We start from the raw sequence: 21,607 nt of genomic DNA on the forward strand, positions 1-21,607 counted from the left end.
TATATATATACTTGAATTTCTTTTTTAACAAAAACATGAATTTCATTGCATACTGTATGTTAAAAATAGTTTGTGTTATGCCCTTATATATTAGTATAATATGAGACCCTTACAGAGTTATAGCACAGCATAGAGAGGATGTTCTATGGATTTACTTATTGTGGCTAATGTACAGTATAGGATACAGTATATTCCGAAGGGAGAATGGGAAACTCATAAGCTTGCATATAAACTCCTCAGTGTTTTTGATCTGCATTTCAAACAACATAGTGGCATAACATATTGAACATATGCAGTTATGTACATGTGTTTAGGCACAGTGAATCTCTGCTCTAAAGAGCTTATAATCTATTCACCTGATACCATTTAGCATCATTAACTTTTTATCTGGTGAGCGGATAATCTCTGTTCTTCTGTCTGCTGGAAAGTGTACTGTACTTCCAGCTAAGCTGTAAAGTGTAAGTAGAAGGCCGGCCCCTCTAATTGTTGTCGTGGTGTCACATTGTGCCAATTCGATGATAAGGAACTTGCAAAGTCTGCAGATTAGGACATGTGAAGTAGGGGGCGGGCAGAAAGCTTGCCTCTATACCATTGGAAGCAAATGGTAATGTTGGTCCATAGAACACCTCCTCTTTGCCTTCTCTGCTGATGTCCAGAACCTACATTAGGGATGTGAACAAACCGCATATAAGAATTTCACAACATTGTGTAAAGGTTATAAAGGTTATAAATGAAGGTATTTTAGCTTCATGAAATTGAAACATGAATTTGTTTGTTGTCATTAACCATTGACTGATCCCAAATGGGGGGTCCTTCCTAGTTTTCCCTTCCAAATGACCAGTAGAGCACAGAAAATAAAACATGAATACCAACTGCAAATTGTGATAGAACAGTAAACTACTCCTTTAAGCATTTAGGGGCAGAAGGGCTGCAAATGATTTCTCCTCCAAAATATACCACCTTAGGGCATGTGACTTCACACCTGCCCACACCCCCAGATAACTAATCAGGGTTCTCACTAATCCTCCACATTTCGATCCATCTCACATACAGTACCTGCTCAGCCATGTGTATGAAGTGCAGTTAGTAAGGGACCCCTCTAAATGATATAGGGGATGGGGGCCATGACCCACAATTCATTTTAAAAGAAAATATATTATGATCTGATTCTCTGCTGATTATACATTATCCAATTTGGACTCGCCTGCCAATGCTATAATAGTGTTTAGATGAGTTTGGTCAATATTTAATAGTGACGGAAAGTTAATTGACAGATATACCCTAATCACTAATACAGTGTCAGCATTTTAACTGTGTGGTTAACAGAGACAAATTATTGTAATAGTGAAATGTCATTGATACAGGCACATTATTCTGAAAGCTTGGGGCCTGGGGTTTTCCAGATAAACCCAATAGAATACCATTAAGGTAATGTTATTATTTATTGTTACTATTTATTTATTGGTACTATTATTATAACAAAGAAAAAAAAAGGAAATCATCTTTAATTTATTTTCCTAAAGGAATTTTTCACCTTTCATAATTCAGTAGTTTTCAAATAGTTCATTTATTTGATGCATTTGTTATCTTTAGCCTGCTGAGTAGAATCCCTGAGTTTTATTAAAGGGATACTGTCATGGGAAAACATGTTTTTTTAAAAAATGCATCAGTTGATATAACTGCTCCTGAAGACTTCTGCATTGAAATCCATTTTTTCAAAAGCGCAAACAGATTTTTTTTATATTTCATTTTGAAATCAGACATGGGGCTAGACATATCAGTTTCCCAGGTGCCTCCAAGCATGTGACTTGTGCTCTGATAAACTTCAGTCACTTTTTACTGTGATATTACCCCCTCCCTTCTCTCCCACAGCAGCCCATCAGATGAGCAATGACAAGGTAACCAGATAACAACTCCCTGATAGATCTAAGAACATTACTCAATAGTAAAAACCCATGTCCCACTGAGACACATTGTTACATTGAGTAGGAGAAACAATAGCCTGCCTTAAAGCAGTTCCATCCTGAAGTGACCTGAGATGGCTGCCTACGCACCAATATTACAACTATAAAAATACACTTGTTGGGTTACAAATGCAATTTTACATGGTAGAGTGAATTATTTGCAGTGTAAACATTTAAAAATAAACACTACACCATAAAAATCATGACAGAATTCCTTTAAAGGCAGCATTTAGAATTGATACAATAGCTGCTAATATTCCACAGATATTGCTGAGAAATGTATCAATTAATGTAGCAAATTGTAACAGTACATAATGATCCTGGATTACTTAACTTTAAACTTCAATTTTGGAAGAATGGTCAAAAATTTAAAAAAATTGTCTTTATTTCTGATGAACAATCTGAAGCCAGCTGGACTGAAAAAAAAAAGGTTTGGAAGATGAACAACCCCTTTAAAAATACGACATATCCCAGCATAAATTACTGCATGCCAGGTTCAGGCATGCTGGGAGCTGTAGTCCAGCAACATCAGGGTTTCTATTTGTAAAGCAATACTGCTGCATAGAATTTTTCCCCCATGGCGTAGTAAGTTTGTGGTCAATAGAATTCTCATTGGTGAATTGTTTTTTAATTGGTGAATTGTCTATGCAAATTAGTTTTTCATAAACTTCCATAGAAATCTAGGGACTAGAAGGACAGCTTTATGGTTGGATTTATGAACTCGTAAATAGCCTTACTCTAATTAGGAGCTTTCTTGAGATCATGTTTTTCTTATAGTGAGATTATTGGTGTGCTTTATCTGTTGCACACAACTCACTCCTGCTGAGTAGTAAGAGGGCAATGTAATTCTCCTACCGCACACCTGTAGTTCACCAATCCTGCAAGCTGGTGGTGCGTTCCTTCCGTTGACCCGGCAGGGTCCCTTAGCAACCAATGTGTAAAAGAAACGGATCCGCACACACTCCGATTAATGCAGTCGGGGAATATCCCCACCAAACATCAACGTTTCGGGTTCCTGATGAAGGGTGGGTGTTCCCCCCCGTTCCCCCCCAAAACGTTGATGTTTGGTGGCTGCATAAAAAGGGGATATTCCCCGACTGCATTAATCGGAGTGTGTGCGGATCCGTTTCTTTTACATATTGAGTAGTAAGAGGGCACATTGCAGTCTCATGTTGGAATAAGCAGCAGGAGTGTTAGCTGCAAATAGACAAAAATTAACCCACTATTAATGTGAAAACATTGTGAAACAGATTTATTATACATCATATACAGTACATACTGTTTATATCCTTTTTATATATATATATATAGAGTGATGTTTTCTTAAAGAGCTATGCTGTATGGTATTTATTTACCTGTATACCTGTATGCATGCCAAAGGTTCATTTCTCCAAATTGAATAACCACCAACTAAATAAATTCTTCCATTATACATAGCAACTCCAGATTCATTTTGGCCTATAAAATACACACAAATGCATAAATGATCAGTTTTCTATTGTGTCTTTTTGTTGTAAAATCTTGAGTTTTAAATTAAGCGAGAAATGTGAATTAGTGAGATGTAGCTTACAAAATGGTTCCAAACATTTTTTACTCAATGTGCCACATTTACTCAACATTACTGTCAGTGACATCATTTCCTATATTCAAAAAAAGCCACAAAAAAGAAAAAAAATTACATTTTCCTATGTGGAATTCTGTTTAAAACTTGTAACTGTGCATTTGGTATTTACACTGTTTTAACTATTTGAAGCTCATGCCACATTTGTTTTAGGGTAGGCTCATTTTTAGAACAATAGAGGATCTTTTTGTCTTTATTTTGCTTCCTTGGACATTTTTAACAATAAGTGACAACTGCCAGCAATTTCACCGACATCTCTAATAAATACATACATAGGACCTGTATGTACCCGCCTTATTTAAACTGACGTAAGGGTATGTTGAAGTTTCACAAGGAAAAATGTGACGTTGGAGAAAATTTGCTAAGAAACGCTTACAAATTTTCACTAGCAAAAATACGCCATTGTTAATTTCCTGAGACGAATTTTCACATTTTGATGAATATGTGTAGTTGTAGCCAATTAACATCTGACGCAGCAAAGTTTCGGACCTATGTAAATTTGTCCCTATGGGGCAATTTCACTAACCTGCGGAGTTGCGCTAGCGCAGGCTTTGCCACACTTCGCCAGGTGGCTGCTAATTCACTAAAATCCGAAGTTGAGCTCAGGGAGGCGAACGGTTGCAAAGTTGCGCTAGCGTTAATTCGTCAAGCAAAGCGAAGTTACACTAGCAATGCCTTATTTGCATACGGCGCCAAGTTAAAGTACAATGGACGTATATGTAGCACCACATACATTACACTACACAAGCCTGGGAAAGCTTCATAAGATAAAATAGAGTTCTTATATTTCCCTACACATGTGCCCACTGTATAGTTTAGGTGCCATATGTTAGGAAATGTAGGGGGGAAGGAGGGTACCCCCAAAAAAATGTACGATCTTTTTCAACCTATCACCCTTAAAAAAGGAAAAGACGCCAGCGTTTTTTGGGACTTAGAAAAAATGTAAACTTTTTTTGAAGCAATCCCTATCTACTCTATTGCACTTCGCCTGGTCTGAGGTGGCGAAGGCAAGTCTGGCGCAAGAGGTAACGTTCAGTAAAATGCGCAAGTTAGTGAATTAGCGTAGTTACGTCCCTTCGCCATATCACAATTTCGCCTGGCGTAAGGGTGCGATGTAGCACTAGAGTAGGTCCACTACGCCAGCGTATTTACGCCAGCACCCGTTAGTAAATCAGCGAAGTAACGCCGATTTACTAACGAACGAAATGATGTCACGCTGGCGAATTTGCGCTAGCGTTAGGAGTTTCGCACTTTAGTGAATTTGCCCCCATGTGTCTTCAAGTCTATAAAGCAAACAGATACAAAACATATTTAAAAAAACAACAAAGCAGGCAGTTGCCACAGCACAGGGGTTTGTTTACTGAGGGGTCAAATATAGAAATTTCAATAATACATCTTTGGTGTGAGGGAAGTGGATAACCATGAGGTTTTTATTTTTTAGAATTTATTGCAATTCTCAAATAGCATGTATTTTATATAAATGTACCCCTTGACTAAAGATATAAAATCGTGAAGAAGTGTAATGCAATCTGTTTGCATGAGTGGAGCCAAGCAACTTGCATTTATCAAATGGCCCTGGTTCTTCTGTTTCAGCTGCGTGACTGACACTAGAGCGGACAGGAATATAACAAAAAGAAAAAGAGATTGAAAGCGACAGAGAAATGTTGAACTTGATGGAAATAACTGTGCCATTGTTCAGTCTCATCTACCAGGTTACTATGATGGAGCACTTACCTGTAAGTAGATTGAAGTTGCAGTGAGTCCACTGATCGGTGTCCATGTTGTAGGAATCAATGTGCCGTACCAGAATGCGATCATAATTGTAATCCAGATCATTTCCCCCTAGCACATACAGCTTTCTTTGTACAGCCACCATTGCATGATATACTCTCCTTTGCAGCATAGGACTACGGCTTATCCATTTATTCTAGGATATTAAAATGACATTATCATCATTTGTGTTATTCTACAAAACGACATTTAAGTGTTATAGGCCTTCTATCTGCATAAAGCTTAATTCAGTACTCTGGCTCATTTTATTAACTCAACTAAATGCCATAATTAGGCACTATTTGCCATGTTTCTACCCTTAATATTAAGAATTTTTCCTAGAATTTCAGTATCATTACACCCTCCGCTAGTTATTGCAAATTTTGTTTCAGTTGCTGGGTTACTGAGTTCCTGCACTACTGCTACTACTTTACAGTACTTAGAGCAGTGGCACACAATGGCAGCTAGTTCACATCAGACAAGGCAAACGTTATTAAGTGAAAGCAGACCTAACACTATTTCAGGGCTGTCAAGCTGGTGGCCTGCGGACCAACCCATGTGTGGCCCTCCACATGAAAATCTGCCTGCTGTGTCTTCTTACCATGTGTAAACTTTAAAAGGTATCACTACAGAGATTAACTGGCTCCTGCATTGTTTAAACCTCAAATTCAGACTGTAATAACTTGTATTGTTCACACATGTAATCCCCTGTATTGTTCACACCTGCGACACCTCTATTGTTCACATCCTAAAACCCTGTACTGTTCACGCCTGAGAACCAGACTGAAACTGCTCACATTGTTCACCTGTTCACACCTTATTTAAAATGTTAATGGAGCACCAGCACTGTGTCACTATAGTAGTACACCTTAGAGTGATTCTAATGGGTTTTTTTTAGCATTTGTTAGAGGGTCCCCAAGGTGTTTAAACATGTGCAGGGTGTTGCTGGGCTATCCACAGGGGAGGAGGCATATGGATCTCTTAATATGATAAAGTGATATATATATGATATATATATGATATCCCTGTCTGTCCTATGCTCCCTGTGTGTGCCATACTCTGCCTGCCCTATGCTCCCTGTGTGTGCCATACTCTGCCTGCCCCTGCTCCCTGGTGTACCATACTCTGCCTGCCCTATGCTCCTTGTTTGTGCCAAACTCTGCCTGCCCTATTGTCCTTGTTTCTGCCATACTTAACCAGTGTGTGCCATACTCTGTCTTCCCTATGCTCCCTGTGTGTGCCCTGTTCTGCATGTGAAACATAAGCCTGGTATTTGTTCTGGGGTTTTGAAAATTAGGGGAGGAAGAGGTATATGGATTTAGGGTATGTCTTAATATGACTTAACTTTTTTTTCACATATGAGTGATATCCCTGCAGTGAGCACCAACCATTTGGGTTTTTGGTGTGCTGTTAATGTGGACATGGTTTTGTGATAACATAGGTGTGGTTTAAAGTAGGTGTGGTCTAAAACAGGGAGTGGCTAACACTGGCTTCCATTATCGGTCCTCCACCATGTAGACCAGAAAAATTCAGGCCTCCGGTACCACAGAAGTACAGCACTGCTCTATTTAATTAACATGTATGCAGATTGTAGTTCTACCTTGAATAAATAATAGGCTGAGCTTATTTCTTTTTTAAATTTAGTGTTTACATTGGGTCAATGCAACCACTTCACTATGGGGGTTATTTATCAAAGTCCGATTTTATCTCAACATTTTCTTCTACAAACTCCGATCAAATCCACTCTGGTTTTTTAGGTTTATTTATTATTAAATTTTCCTGAAAATTTGCTTTGCGGAAAAAAATCTGATTTTTCTAAATTTTTTGGATTTTTCACCCAAAAACTCAGATTTCTTATGCTTTTTTGCCTCAAAACTCAGAAAACTTTGGGTATTGCACGAAACCGAGCAAACATCTAAAAATCATTGGGACTTCTCCCATTGACTTATATGCAACCTCAATGCAGATGCCAGATTTTCAAATTCTGACTTTTCCATCCTCGAGGTTTAGTAAATTCTGAAAAATTCGTGATTTTTTAAAAGTCAGATTTTATAAAAAAAACAAATCACAATTTTTTTTCGGATTTAGTAAATAACCCCCTAAATGTCTAAAGTATTCGGACACATGTTTATTCAACACTTCTCTCCCAAATCAAGGGTATTAATATAAAGTTGGTCCTCCCTTTACTGCTGTAAAATAGCCTCTTATTTCTGGCCAGGCTTTCCTCTAAATGTTGGAACACTGCTGGTGGTCTTTGCTTCCATTCAGCCACAATTGCATTCGTTGGGTTGGGATCAGGCCATGCTCAGCTTTCCAGTTCATCCCACAGGTATTCAGTAGAACTGAAGTCAGTCTTCTGTCTAGTCAAGTTATTAAACTCCCATATCAGCAAAATATCTTTCCCCTACCTATTGCCACATAGAAGTGAGTATGGAATTGTCAAGAATGCCATTGCATACTGAAGCAGTATTGTTTTATTGGGGCCACTGCCCCTTGAAAACCACTCCCAGACCATTATGCATTAAGGCAGGTAGTGTTCTCCTGGCATTACCAAATTCAGACTTTTCTGTCACACTGCCATATGGCAACCATTCATCGCAATCAAGACATGTTTTCCACCTCTCCAGTGTGAGTGACCTTTACACCACTCCTGCCAGTGCTTGGCATAACACATGGTGATGTAGGGTTTGCCTCATTCTAACCCCTCCCCCCACACTTCCTTGTGCTCATATTGCTTCCAGAGACATTTTTGAACTCAGCAGTGAGTGTTCCAATAGAGATGTCATATTAGACTACTGTCCAGATACTTTAGACCAGTGATCCCCAACCAGTGACCTGGGAGAAAAATGTTCCTCACCAATACCTTGGATGTTGCTCCAAGTGCCTTGGAGGCAAGTTTTGATTACATATAAAACAGAACCTCCTATAGGCTGCCATGTCATGTAGGGGCCTTCAAATAGCCAATCATGGCCCTTATTTTACACTCCAATAACTTTTTTCATGTGATTCACATGTAAAAATGGTTGGTGGCCCCTGCTTTAGCCTATACAGTGTACAGGTGCCCTGTGGCAATAAGTCAAATTTAGAAACTTGCCTCAGGTGGCAGTTTCCCATTGGTTACCAAAAATGCAGCTCCTGGTAACATTAAGAGCTGAATTTACATTTTTTAAATTGCGCTTCTCTGAGCTAGCACCCTGGTCCAACTCCGCTGCCAAAAAAGGTGAACGCGGAGAGCAAGAGGGAGCGGCAGCAGCAAGACACCTCAGGCAGCAAAGGTGCTAGGATCGCCACTGACAGTGTAGTACATATGTTATACTTATGAACATATGAACCCTTTTGAGATGTGAAGGTAGGGTTTTGCCCTCTTAAGACAAGGCCACCAGTTTAGTTTTGCCTTGAACTGCCTATTCGAAATGGTACCCACCAGCGAAATAAAACAGGTGCTGATAATGATCTGGTAAAATATGGAATATTGTGGTATTACTTGTCTGTACTGTAATCTATTACTGCAAGATATAAGATAATATGTATGGACATCCATTTTTAGAAGTCTGGCTCAGAAGCTTTACATTATACCACAACTGGTAAAAATAATTGTTGTTTTAGTTCATTGCAAAAACAAGCATATTATACTACAAACCATTTCATAGTACAAGCTGCTACAATTGTAAAAAAGAAAATAATTTTATCTGTTTAGTAGTTTAGTAGTAATGTTTCTCCACCAGCATATTCCAGCCAGAAACAAAAACACCAAATACCTCTGTGTCATCTTTCATTTAAATAAACGGTAATTAATTCTCCACCTGTAAAGCAATGTTACATATGGCATTGGTCAAAGACTTTACCTCTACAATAAGCCTCATGTTGCTAGCCCTCTGTCCTTTCTGTCAGTGATTGATATCACTGATACAGTATATTAAAAGGGTTGTTAAACTTAAGTATGTCATACTATAGAATATCTTATTCCTAGCAACTATGCAGTTAGTCTTCATGATTTATTTGCCTTCCTCTTGTACAACTTTTAAATGGGGATAAATGACCCAAATGTTTGCTTTGTGAACTTACACATTGCTAGTTTTTATTCCTTATCTTTATTTAAAGTTCTTCTCCTATTCATATTCCTGTGTCTCTTTAACCCACTGCCTACTTGCTAAGGTAAACAAGACCCTAGCAACCAGCTGCTGAAATTCAAAACTGGACAGCTGCTAAACAAAAAGTGAAATAACTGAAAGCCCACAAAAATTAGACAATAAATGCCATTTGCCTCAGAATGTTATACTTAATTTAATTTAAAGATGAACAACCCCTTTGAAGTAAAAGGTTTACCAACATCACTACAACTTCACAGAGCCTGCAGATATTGCACATTTAAATATTAAGAGTAAAAATCATTTAAATCAAGCAGCAGTGGTCCCCACATAGAGTGCAAGGCTGGGTTTTGGGACCCCAAAAAATCTCCTTCTACAATTAACATGCCCGCAAAGAAACCATGAAACCTGCCCCACGCTTCATAAAAGAATGATATGCTGAATGTCAGACGTTACTGTGTACATTAAACGGAATCCCATGCAGTTTACATATTCCATTTATCACACAGACTAATGCTTCCCTGTGTGATCCTTGGGAATGTAATCATTCGGCATCCCACTGACCTGCAAATCATCTCCCCTGGTTCTCCTGTAGAGTTGTAATGTGGCCAGTGCTACAAGGTATAGCATTCATAACATTAGCAAACACTAATACAGTTTCAGATCTATACAAATTATAATGTAAGGCTTAAAGAGCACATATACTATACTACATGACCAAATGTAAAATTGAAACACATTCCTTATTTATTATTTTACACATGCTACATATAGAGAAATTACTATACAATGGGGCATAGTTATGAAGGTTGTAATACTATATCAGTGATATGTACCACACATGACCATTTTGAATATGCAGAGAATATGTACCACACATGACCATTTTGAATATGCAAAGAATATGTACCACACATGACCATTTTGAATATGCATACATGGGGTTTGTGCTGAACATACTTTTTGCTTATTGTTTTATTTGGGAAAGTATTTTTTTGTGATTTCTTGCACTAAACATCTGAAGTTGAAGGTATAGTCACATTCTACTTCTGTCCTTACAAGTTAAGTCAAAACAAATCAGCAGTCCATTGAGAATCTATCTATATAAACACATCCCTTCCTTCCCTCTGCTGCAGCCTGTTAGACTGTGAAATAAGGAGCAGCTAATTATACAGAGGGTTTCTCAGTGGAGTGCTGGTATGATTTACCTTGCTTGCTAAGACAGGAGTAGAACATGACATTATGTTTAATTTCAGTTTTTGCCCTATTGCAATTAAGCACGAAAACATCAGATATTTAAGTATTTTCAGTATAAACCCTTTTTTGTAAAATGAGTGTCCCTTAACCCATGCTATGACCTGTAGAATGTATTATAGCATATATGTAAGTAAGAGTTTTTCTACAAATGTGTCCCACTGATGGATTATTTTTTTTTAATTTCTGCTGTGGTAAAAAATAAAGAAAACACACTATTATTAATAATATTTCTTTAATGATCAAATATTGCATAATGGTATTTCCCAAGGACCACAACAATTCTAAATACCTCATTTATTTTAGGCAACCTTTTTTTTTTTTGCATAAAATATTTGATTTAATGATATTTTTGGATTGGTTATCAATTATATGCTAAACTGTAATCAATATGTATATGCTAAATGTGGAAAACCTCCTCCTAGTTCATTTATTTTATGAAAACCTATATTGCAGCTTGTACATTATGTGAGCAGCTGGCAATCCAAAGATGCAAAGACAGAAATGCCTTCAAATCTGCAATGTCTTTCTTACCCTGAGCAGAGTATTGGTTTCCTTAGTGCAATGGCTGCCAGGTGATCAGCGACGGAGGGGGAGAGAGGCAGAGGGTATGGAAAGGGTCAGCTCTTGTGCGTCAGTGTTTGAATACTAATCAGTGGCGGGTAAGCAGAGGTCACTAGAGCCTGTCTGTTGTCAGGTAGCTCTGTGCTCTGTGGCAGATGGCAGTCATTATTGACTCTCTACAAAGGCCTTGCTGAAAGCCGTGCCCCACTGCTGAATGATAAAGCTATTGAGATTCAGAGCGGGTACAAGCAGATGTGGCTTGCCAGAGCCCACTGTAAACAATATGCCAACAGAATTAAAAAAAAAAAAAAAATCTGTGTGCAAACATAAAGCAGCTCTCATTAAACAGAATCATTTATTAACTGTTTCTACGTCTGTAACAGAACAACAGACTATTAGTGAGGTAAACAGGCCCAGCTGTGCCTTTCCTTATGAAGGTAAAACCCTCTTTTTTTTGTACCACATGCTTGGCCCTGATATTATATAGTGACATATAGAGGAACTCACATTTATTGGTATGTCACTGTATGTTTGCCCCCAGGAGCTGGGGTGAAATTTGAGTATGTCCTCCTGTTATTATTAATTTATCTTTTTTCAAAATTTTCAATCAATTTTTTTGGTAGTTCTGTTATTTTTGCATTGTGCAACATTCATTTTTAGTAATTCCCTGATATTATACATCAAAACCACCGAGTCATACCATACAACTTTCAATCTGTTATTTAGCTGACAAAAATGATTATTATTTATTTGTATATTATGCTTTTCTAAGCATTTAAATATTATACAATGCTTCAAGGAATTGTTTAAAAATACAAACTGGGTAAATAGATAAAATAAAACATATTTTCAATATAGTTAGTTAGCCAAAAATGTAATTTATAAAGGCTGGAGTGACTGGATGTGTAACATAATAGCCAGAACACTACTTCCTGCTTTGCAGCTCTCTTGGTTTTCACTTATTGGTTACCAGGCAGCGACCAATCAGTGACTTGAGGGGGATACATGGGTCATAACTGTTGCTTTTGAATCTGAGCTGAATGCTGAGGATCAATTGCAAACTCACTGAACAATAATGCCCCATGTGACTCTCCTTCTTCAAGTCGCTTACTCAGTTAAGAGAGCTGAAAAGCAGGAAGTAGTGTTCTGGCTATTATGTTAGATATCCAGTCACTCCAGCCTTTATACATTACATTTTCGACTAACTAACTATATTACAAATATGTTTTTTTTTTTTGCACAGGACTTTTCCTTTAACATGGAGCTTACAATCTAATTATCCTGCTGCAGGCACAGAATTCAAGAGAAATAGTAGCAAATGCCAATTTGATGTTATATGTACAGTAAGTGAATGTCAGCGATCAGAGCCTGCAGGTCTCACCAAAGCAAGAGCAATTGCAGTTGTGCAACTTTTGCTGCAGATGCATAAAGCTATTTCTTGTACTTGCACATTCTGATGCAAAGCAATTTGCCACTCCAGTTTGTCCTGATGAATCACATATGTATTGACATATGGGAATGCTGGAGTTACTGCCACCTTGATTGGAGTATATGACATATACACAACTTTTGTTTTCACAACTGCTAAACTGGGGGCCTGTAATCTTTTCCAGAAAGACTGATATGAATAGGCATAAATACAAGTAGAGAAAATACAAACAATTAACTGGTTTTACAAAGTGTATATACAGGGAGATCTAACATTTTGGAATGAGCTGTAGACTCCCTTCATTCAATGTTCCTTTTTGTGAATGTATACAGAACATTTTGGCTAGTAGCACATTCCCTGGTGTAAGGGTGTATACCAGTATAATCACAGTGCAAACAATTTCTAATTATTTGTCAGTAGGGTAGAATAGCTTGTGTGTACATAGCTAAATACATCATGCATGGCATTTGTAAACAGAAAAAATTGCCTCTTTGCATCTGTATTTATGGAACATTCGCTGAGTATAAACCACATGCATTCTTAGTTTTTAGTAATGTATTGCCTACTCCATTGCTCTTGTTTGTATATTGGCACAGCTTACCTGGCTTGGGTCATATACCATTAATCTGTTCTGATATTGTGCTGTGTTTGTCACTCCACCTGCAGTGTACAAAAATAGCAATGAAGCACATAGAATAGTTTACAGTCAAACATGGAAATGTCTGAAATGTCATAGAAAAGGAGAAATGATTACAGAGAGAATCCAAACTGCCCTTAATTTACCTTATGTATTAAGTGCTAAAGCTCAATATGGTACTCTTTCAGTCAGTTCCCATGAGCAATACATAAGCTGGATGTGAGCAGAATAATTCTCCCATATACTCAGGAATTCATTACTTAAGTGCCTTGCAGGAACTATACCAACTGTAAGGCTACTAGTATGGATAATAAAAAAGGCAGCCAATAGCATGTTTCTTGGTAACATTACTAAGTAAATATGGAACAGTATAAACAGTAATAATTGTCCTGTGGCAAAACTGTTAACTGTCATTCAATGGATAGAAAAGCCTTTGCTATAGACAAGGAGCCATGTCACATTATAAGGAAATTAGGGAGCAAAGACTCTTTATAAGGGCCTTTCCTTTTACGAAGAAGGTCAGTTGCTTTTCTTATTTAGTCTCCACCTATAGAGACTATAAAGCGGGTGGAGCAGACTATGTATATCCCATAAAACATGGCAATGAACCTTCTGAGCAGATCTGTCACCAGCCTTTATTACATTTTCACAGAACTTGGAAATAAGCCATACAGCATGAGAAGGAGCTTCAGTTTTGATTAAACATGCTCCTAATCGGCCAAAGGCATTTTCAAGTTTACTGTCCAAACCCCCAGCCTTATTCGTTAGCCTTGTCCCTTTTTGTAATGGAATTTAGTACTATCTCCACAAGTATGTCAGTAATAACTTTTGGTTAAAAGAATTGGGCCTTCATGTGCAAAAGTCTTGCATATCTCAAAGGTGCCATGCTTCACTCTTTCTTTTATTACCCCTAAATCTCACTTCTGCCCATCTGCCCATTCCATATCATCATATTTTCCATACTATCCCGTACTTTTCAACCAACTCTCAAGCAGGGAATTGTGGAAAAGGACAAAGCTTTTATCTAGGATGTTTTCAAAGGTGTTCAGTCTGCCATCTTTTTATTCCAAAATCTCAACCAGTGATACTGCACCTTTCACTACTCAACAGGACATTTCAGCAAAGGGCAACATATAACGCCATTTCATACTATCAGAGAACTACTAATCAACACCTCATTGCAGGGTAGAAACCATATATAGTATGTAAGGATTTTTAAGGAAGCTTGACTATACAGTGTATTTTCTTCAAACTACCTTACCAGCTATTAGAAAGTAAAAACAACATAGATGGCTTCAACATGTGGAGATTTTTTTAATATTTCACCTCTAATTATCTAAATAAGCTTCACAACAACAAAGGAGATTAAGCAGGAACCAGAGGATCGTTTTTGAATTTATTTGGTTCAAACCAGTGTGCTCATTGCATGGAAATGACATGCACTCCCACAGTTTCCTCCTCTCCTACAACTTACCGGTATAGGAAAGTGAAAACTGACCCTAGCGTGCATGTGTTAGTTAGTAGTGGATTAATTGGATGTAGGACCCCTAGGCTTCCCCTTCTAGGTTACTGCTGGGTCTAGATGCATGCAGAACCAGACACATGCACCTGAGCTCTCTACATTGGGTTGGGTTCAGTGCGTTCCATTGGCATCACTGGATCTACAGCCATCCAGGCATATGCATGCACATACATTGCCTGCCTTCTTCTCCCAGCATGTGCACACCGACCAAACCCAGCAGTGCATATTATCAAATATTGAAAGAAAATAGAAATAATAAGTGAAAAAAGCTAGATGGTCCCCTGATCATTCTGAGCCCCTAGGAGGCTATAGCCTATGGTAGCCTGTGCATTAATTCGCTCTTGGTGTTGCATCAAACAGGTCAGTCATCTTGTCTACCATGCCTTGTATAGTCACTAGCACTAAAAACTGCTTTACAAAATGCAAATACTTACACACACAAATATACAGTATATAAACACATATTGTTTAACCATACTCGTGATTTAAAAAATAATGTAAAATATATATTTAAAATAAAATTAGAGCTCTTGTTCCATGTATTTTCATTTTAACTGCCATTGACACCTTACAGTCACTGTAATTGTAAAACCTCTTTTAATATTTGCATTTTTGAGTGGGAAATGCCAATTTGTTTCTTTAGCAGAGAGGGGCATTATCTAAGGACTACAAAAGCCTTTAAATATAACCATTTTATTGTGATGGTTTACTGATATCTATGAAGATATTCCTAATCATCTACCTGTAAATACAACTACATAGAGGAACAGTGTTCTAATGGCATAAAAACACGTCCTTCATTTGTTATTGGCAATTTATAGAGGAAAACAGTTAATGTAGACATTCATTAAAAAGAGGATATATTTTTCTTTATGTTTATTCCTGTGCCCTGTGCACCTCTTATTACTGTATCCATATTACCTGCATGTCTTTCTGAGCGACACCAAATTGTCATTAAAGAATGACAAAATGCGGCTAAAGCCATGAATATTTTTCATTGTTGGAGGTCTTTGATAATTATATGCACTTCACATACCTCTCGCCTCACTTTTAGATTAATCTTCTGAAATGAGATGCAGAGGATTTGCATACTGATTTGACAAAGAAAAAATATATACAGAATGAACTGTGCCTATATGATGTCATTTCTCCCAGTCTGGAGTACCCTTGCCTGCAGCAGTATTTTTGGCTTTGAAAGTCATCAGTCTGATTTGCCTGCTCTTAGGTTATGATACCCCATGCTGCTCCTGTGTCCCCTGCAATCAAAGAACTTGCACAAATTCCATGGTTTGCCCGAACAAGTATATTTTAGTGATTGGCAGTTTTGATCTCTGTCCCCTAGGGAATCATCTCCATTCTATGAGTATTCTATAGCTATATCTGTCATTAAAAATGCATCTTATATGCTCATCAAAAACTACTTTCTGCCTAACTTTGAAGTAGCGCAGAGGAGATTTACAATACATTCTGCCCAAATGTGAATTCAGTACGTAGTCATGTATCCTTGAAGTGCAGCTTAAATAATAACAAAGGCAGAGATTTGCAAGGAGTGCAGTTAAAAAGTGAACAGAAAGTTATTTCATATATAAATAGCAATTTTATCAAATGCCTGAAATTGTAGAATCTACTGAGTAGAATTCTTTTAGAGAACTGTCAGTTTCTTGACAACCTGAGCACTAATACAAGTTTTGACTTATTCAAGAAGAAAAAAATAACAGTGATCAAGTGTTCCTCCCCAGAAAGCATTATGCCCTGCTAGTTTCATAATGGCTCGGTATAAAATCTTTGTTTAGGTTTAGGAATTCTTATCTTCATAGAAGTGTTACATTCACCTTATGCAGGTGGTCATGACAATCTTATGTTGGTTGCACGCTCATTACAAAGAAATAATACGCATTCTCCTAGACAGAAATAGGAATAAAATGTTCCTTACTTGAAAAGGCATTTTGCTTCTTTTTTTCAGAAAGCTACATTATTGTAATCAAGCATTTTCAAAATTACAGCACGATTTTACACTTCTTCAAGGCAGCAGACCCAATGCTGAGAATCATAAACTGAGGTATCAGGTGTACCTTTTAGCTGCTACTGTTAAAGCATGAGTCTGACTTTGCTAATGATTTATATGGCTCTGGATATCCTAACCCTTAAATCATGCTGTAGCTTTATAAGACAAAACATGGAAGTCATCTACTCAATGTTTTATTACTGTTACACATGCAAGTAAGAGCCTGAGAGACAATGACAATAATGTTAAATCGGTTTGAAAAACTTTAAAATAAACCCCAGTACACATACAGTATATTCACATGCCTACACAGACCTATAAACACTCACATATATAAACTATACCAATATCTAATACTAATATACTACTAATACTAATACATTTGAATTTTAATTCCCCTAATCGAATGTAAATTGCAATGTAAGATTTATCACACCTTGGCCATAGACACATTCCTAATTCAATATTCGCCACCTAAAACCTGCTGAGTTCATGTACAAGTTCATGTACAAGTTAATGGCAGAGGTCCGTTGAGCCATTTGGAGATGTTAATAGCCTTCCTGACATTAAAGTTTTTTTTTCGTTCAACTCAGATACGAATTGAATAAGATTTGAATTTCGGGTCGGAACCATTAGATTGCATATTAGACAGTCGAATTGCGAGTATATTTGAATTTTAAAAAATGCACATGCATTTGAACAGTACCAGTAATGATCTAACAGTAACACTTCTATAAAAGTTTGGAGAAACTGCAAATGGAGACAAATTATAAATGTACCTCTTCCCTAACTTACATTTGCATACAATGAGAATATAAAAATATTTAAGTTCAGTAATGAAATATTCACTCACCTGATATCCACAGGAGGCCATCAGCCACGCATCAGGCATGGCATAAAAGGGATCGGTCAAAGGACTGTACAGAAGTCCACTTATTCTTCTTTGGGCAGTGCCGTTCCACTGACGGTAAAACTTGCCGCAGTTCATTTCTACCACCAACTGCATAAAGAAAATCCCCTACTGCTCCCAACACAAAGCGCTCTCTGCAGTTTTTCATTGAAGAAATTTCTGTCCAAGTATTGCTGCGAGGGTCATATCGGCAAGCAGTCCTCACTGCACATGTGCGGCCAGATGCATGTTCCACTTCACCACCCGCTGCAAACAGAAAGTTACCCATGATAGCAACACAGTGATGGCTTCGTCCTACTGGCATAGGGTTTAACTCACTCCAGTTTGCTATTCCTGCAATATGAACATTGTCCTGATCAATTGGATTAAAGTACCTAAGTTCTCAAACTTTGCAGAGCTCTCTCTTTTTGCCTCCTACTATGTAAAGTGTGTTGGATTGAAAGCGGGGTTCTGTCCTTATGGTTTGCCATACAGGCTGTGCATAAATCCTTTGGTGATATCCAAAGGCTTTGTTGATAAGTGCTGTTGCGGTTTCACTGCTTTGGATCAAAGGATGAGAGAGAGCAACTGTATGAAGTGTGTTTATATCCATGAAAACAGTTCACAAATAGATAAATCCCAAATGTAACACTTTTAAAGCATTTACACAAAAGATGCTTTAAGAACAGTTTAACTAAATTCAAGAGATGAACAAGCTGTTACTGGCTATTACATATTATTATTACATATTATTCTTCTGACAAATGGAAAGGTTGGATAGGTATCATTAAATGCAACAAGAATGTCCCATAACAGTGATAATTCACCCTAATATTTCCAGACTGCAACTCTCAACATACTTCAGTTTATGCTTTATGCATTTCCATGGTGGAGAATGCTGAGAATACTGCAACACTACTTTAGACAGTTTATGACTCCATTTTTATTAGTCAAACTATTCCACTTTCAGCAGAGCTAGACTTAATTCCTAAATAATAACTAAAATATTATTCCAAACATTTATCACAAATATACACTAATGTAAAAAGTGCACTGATTGCTACAGATATAGCAACAATAGTTTGCTGCTCTGGACACTGTGCCAAAGTAATCACAAGGAACTTTAGATGAAGTCCTGAAAGCACTCTACTCTATTTTTAACTTCACAAATATGCCCACAGTAATCTCCTTCAGAGCCCCTGCAGAAACAAATAGGCACATAAAATATTTCTAAATAGCACATAGCACTTCCATAGTTTATCAACAGCAAATGTCAACAGTCAGTCAGTCAAGAGCAAGCACACTGTTTAAAAAGGAGCAACAAATTGTTTTTAGCAAATGGCATTTAGAGATTATGAACATGAACACTTAACTTTGCAAGCTATACTTAGGGCAAATTCCATATCCCTTTAACCTTTCTCGGATCAAAATATTCTTTTTCATATTTTGAGAAAATGTTAACTCATACATTGCACAGACAAATTCTGCATTAACAAGAAAAATGTTTTACTTTTTATCTTTACAGCCTGGATGCCATTATCCTACTTCAGAGATTTATAACAGAGATGTGTTCTATAGTAATACAGGTATGGGATCTGTTATCCAGAAACCCATTATCCAGAGAACTCCAAATTACGGAATAGCCATCTCCCATAGACTTCATTTTATCGAAGTTTTTAAAAATGATTTCCTTTTCCTCTGTAATAATAAAACAGTACCTTGTATTTGATCACAACTAAGATATAATTACTCCTTATTTGAGGCAAAACAAGCCTATTGGGCTTATTTTTTGTTTACATGATTTTCTAGTAAACTTAAGGAATGCAGATCCAAATTACAGAAAGATCCATTATCCGGCAAGCCCAGGTCCCAAGCATTCTGGATAACAAGTCCCATGCCTGTAATAAACAAAAATCATTTGGTTACAAACCACGATGCCCCTTGTATTAACAACCATAAAATAATGTCTGTGTTTGCCATAATATTCATTAAAGACCAGTGTTACCGTGTATATATATATATATATATATATATATATATATATATATATATATATATATATATATATATATATATATATATATATATATATACTGTATATATATATATATATATATACAGTATATATATAGTAAACTGTGAAGGAGTCGGCACTCTCGTCACTAAGTACAGAAATGCCTGGGTGCAGTGTCCAAAATTTTTAGAATATCTATCTACAAAGAAGGTCCGCACTCTCAGGTCTTAAAAAATAAATAAAAATGTTTATTGACTAAAGGACTAACGTTTAAACGTTAGTCCTTTAGTCTATAAACATTTTTATATATATATATCTATATATATAGATATATATATATAAATAAAGTAAAGTAAAAAACCGGCACTCACGAAATGGAGGTCAAGCGTGCCTGGGTGCAGTCCAAGATCGGTAACATCAATTAGAAGTGGTAGAGATCGCACTCACAGGTCTTAATATAGAAAAATAAAATTTATTGTGGACAAGTGCTGATGTTTCGGCTGAGACAACAGCCTTTCTCAAAGAAAGGCTGTTGTCTCAGCCGAAACGTCAGCACTTGTCCACAATAAATTTTATTTTTCTATATTAAGACCTGTGAGTGCGATCTCTACCACTTCTAATCTATATATATAAATATATATAAACATATATATGTAGTGCTGTCATCTTTGCTCAGTACACCATTTTGTCTAGCTCTAGCTTTGTTCAATGACAAGAATATACTGTATGATGGACAAATGAAAAATCTTAGCACTGGCGCAGACATACCTTAATTTATTACCTGGTGTGAAGTAGTCTGTAACTCATAATTTAAGACATCCCAGGACAAAAGAATGATCCAAAGGTCAATAGTTATGTTGAATGCTGCTTCAAATGATTCAATAACTTTAGGCTAACTCCTTTTTTTAACCTAGAGTTGTGGCCTTTTATTAAGTTAAATTTTGGGTTGATCCTATACCCTTATTCTATAAAGGACTTCATTCATAATTTGTTACAAGTGATATTCTGTCTGCTTCAATGCCACATGCTGCTTTAAGATAGAATAAACTATAATTGTACTATAAGTTGAGTCACAGGACTCAGATACAGCAATACTTCCATCAATTACTATGGGTTAGTATAGCTGTAAAACTTCTAGACCCATCATGCTGAAAGCTGTAATTATATCCTCTCTTTGGTTAGCAGTAGAAAAAAAGATCAGGTAAAAGCTCATGCACTAACCCTTGATAAAATACTGCAGAAGTCCAGCAACTACATGACATATGCATTATCTTACCTACATGACATAGAACCTGACCTGGGGTTTTCGATATTAGCGTATTTTTTGTAATTTGGATCACCATACCCTAAGCCTACTAAAACATAATATTAAATAAACTCAATAGGCTTGTTTTGCCACCAGTATGCATTTATGTTAGCTTAGTCATTAAAAAATTTAAATATTTTGATTACAGGGACTCCACATTTATCATAATAATTTTTCTCAATACAGGTATATGCAATAAATGAACCAGAGCTACAAGACATTTTTTAGTAATATGGATGAATTATCTTTAAAAAGCTATTAAAGGCAGATAACAGATACAGTACTTTAAGGTTCAAATAGTGCTAATGTGAACTAGGCCCTGATGAAATGCATTACTACTTGGACTCTTTAGACCTTTAGTAGCCAGGTCACTATTTCATATTTCTTTAGTCTCTCTTTAATCTGTTATGACACTAATGGACCGGAGAAGCTATTGTAATTCCAATGGACATTCCTTAACTTTGAATGTGATAGCGTAAACCCAAAACACATATTTAAATGTCTTAGATTAAAATCAAGTAGGAGGCAGAAGGAAATTACATCG

The 21,607-nt window shown here is 36.8% G+C and overlaps 1 pseudogene; it reads right to left on the minus strand.

Annotated features, from left to right (window-relative positions):
• Positions 1-19,156, minus strand: LOC108717429 (annotated as a pseudogene).
• Positions 19,157-21,607: the final 2,451 nt, after the last annotated feature.

Source organism: Xenopus laevis, chromosome 5S (assembly GCF_017654675.1).
Source record: "Xenopus laevis strain J_2021 chromosome 5S, Xenopus_laevis_v10.1, whole genome shotgun sequence".
NCBI classification, from domain to species: Eukaryota; Metazoa; Chordata; class Amphibia; order Anura; family Pipidae; genus Xenopus; species Xenopus laevis.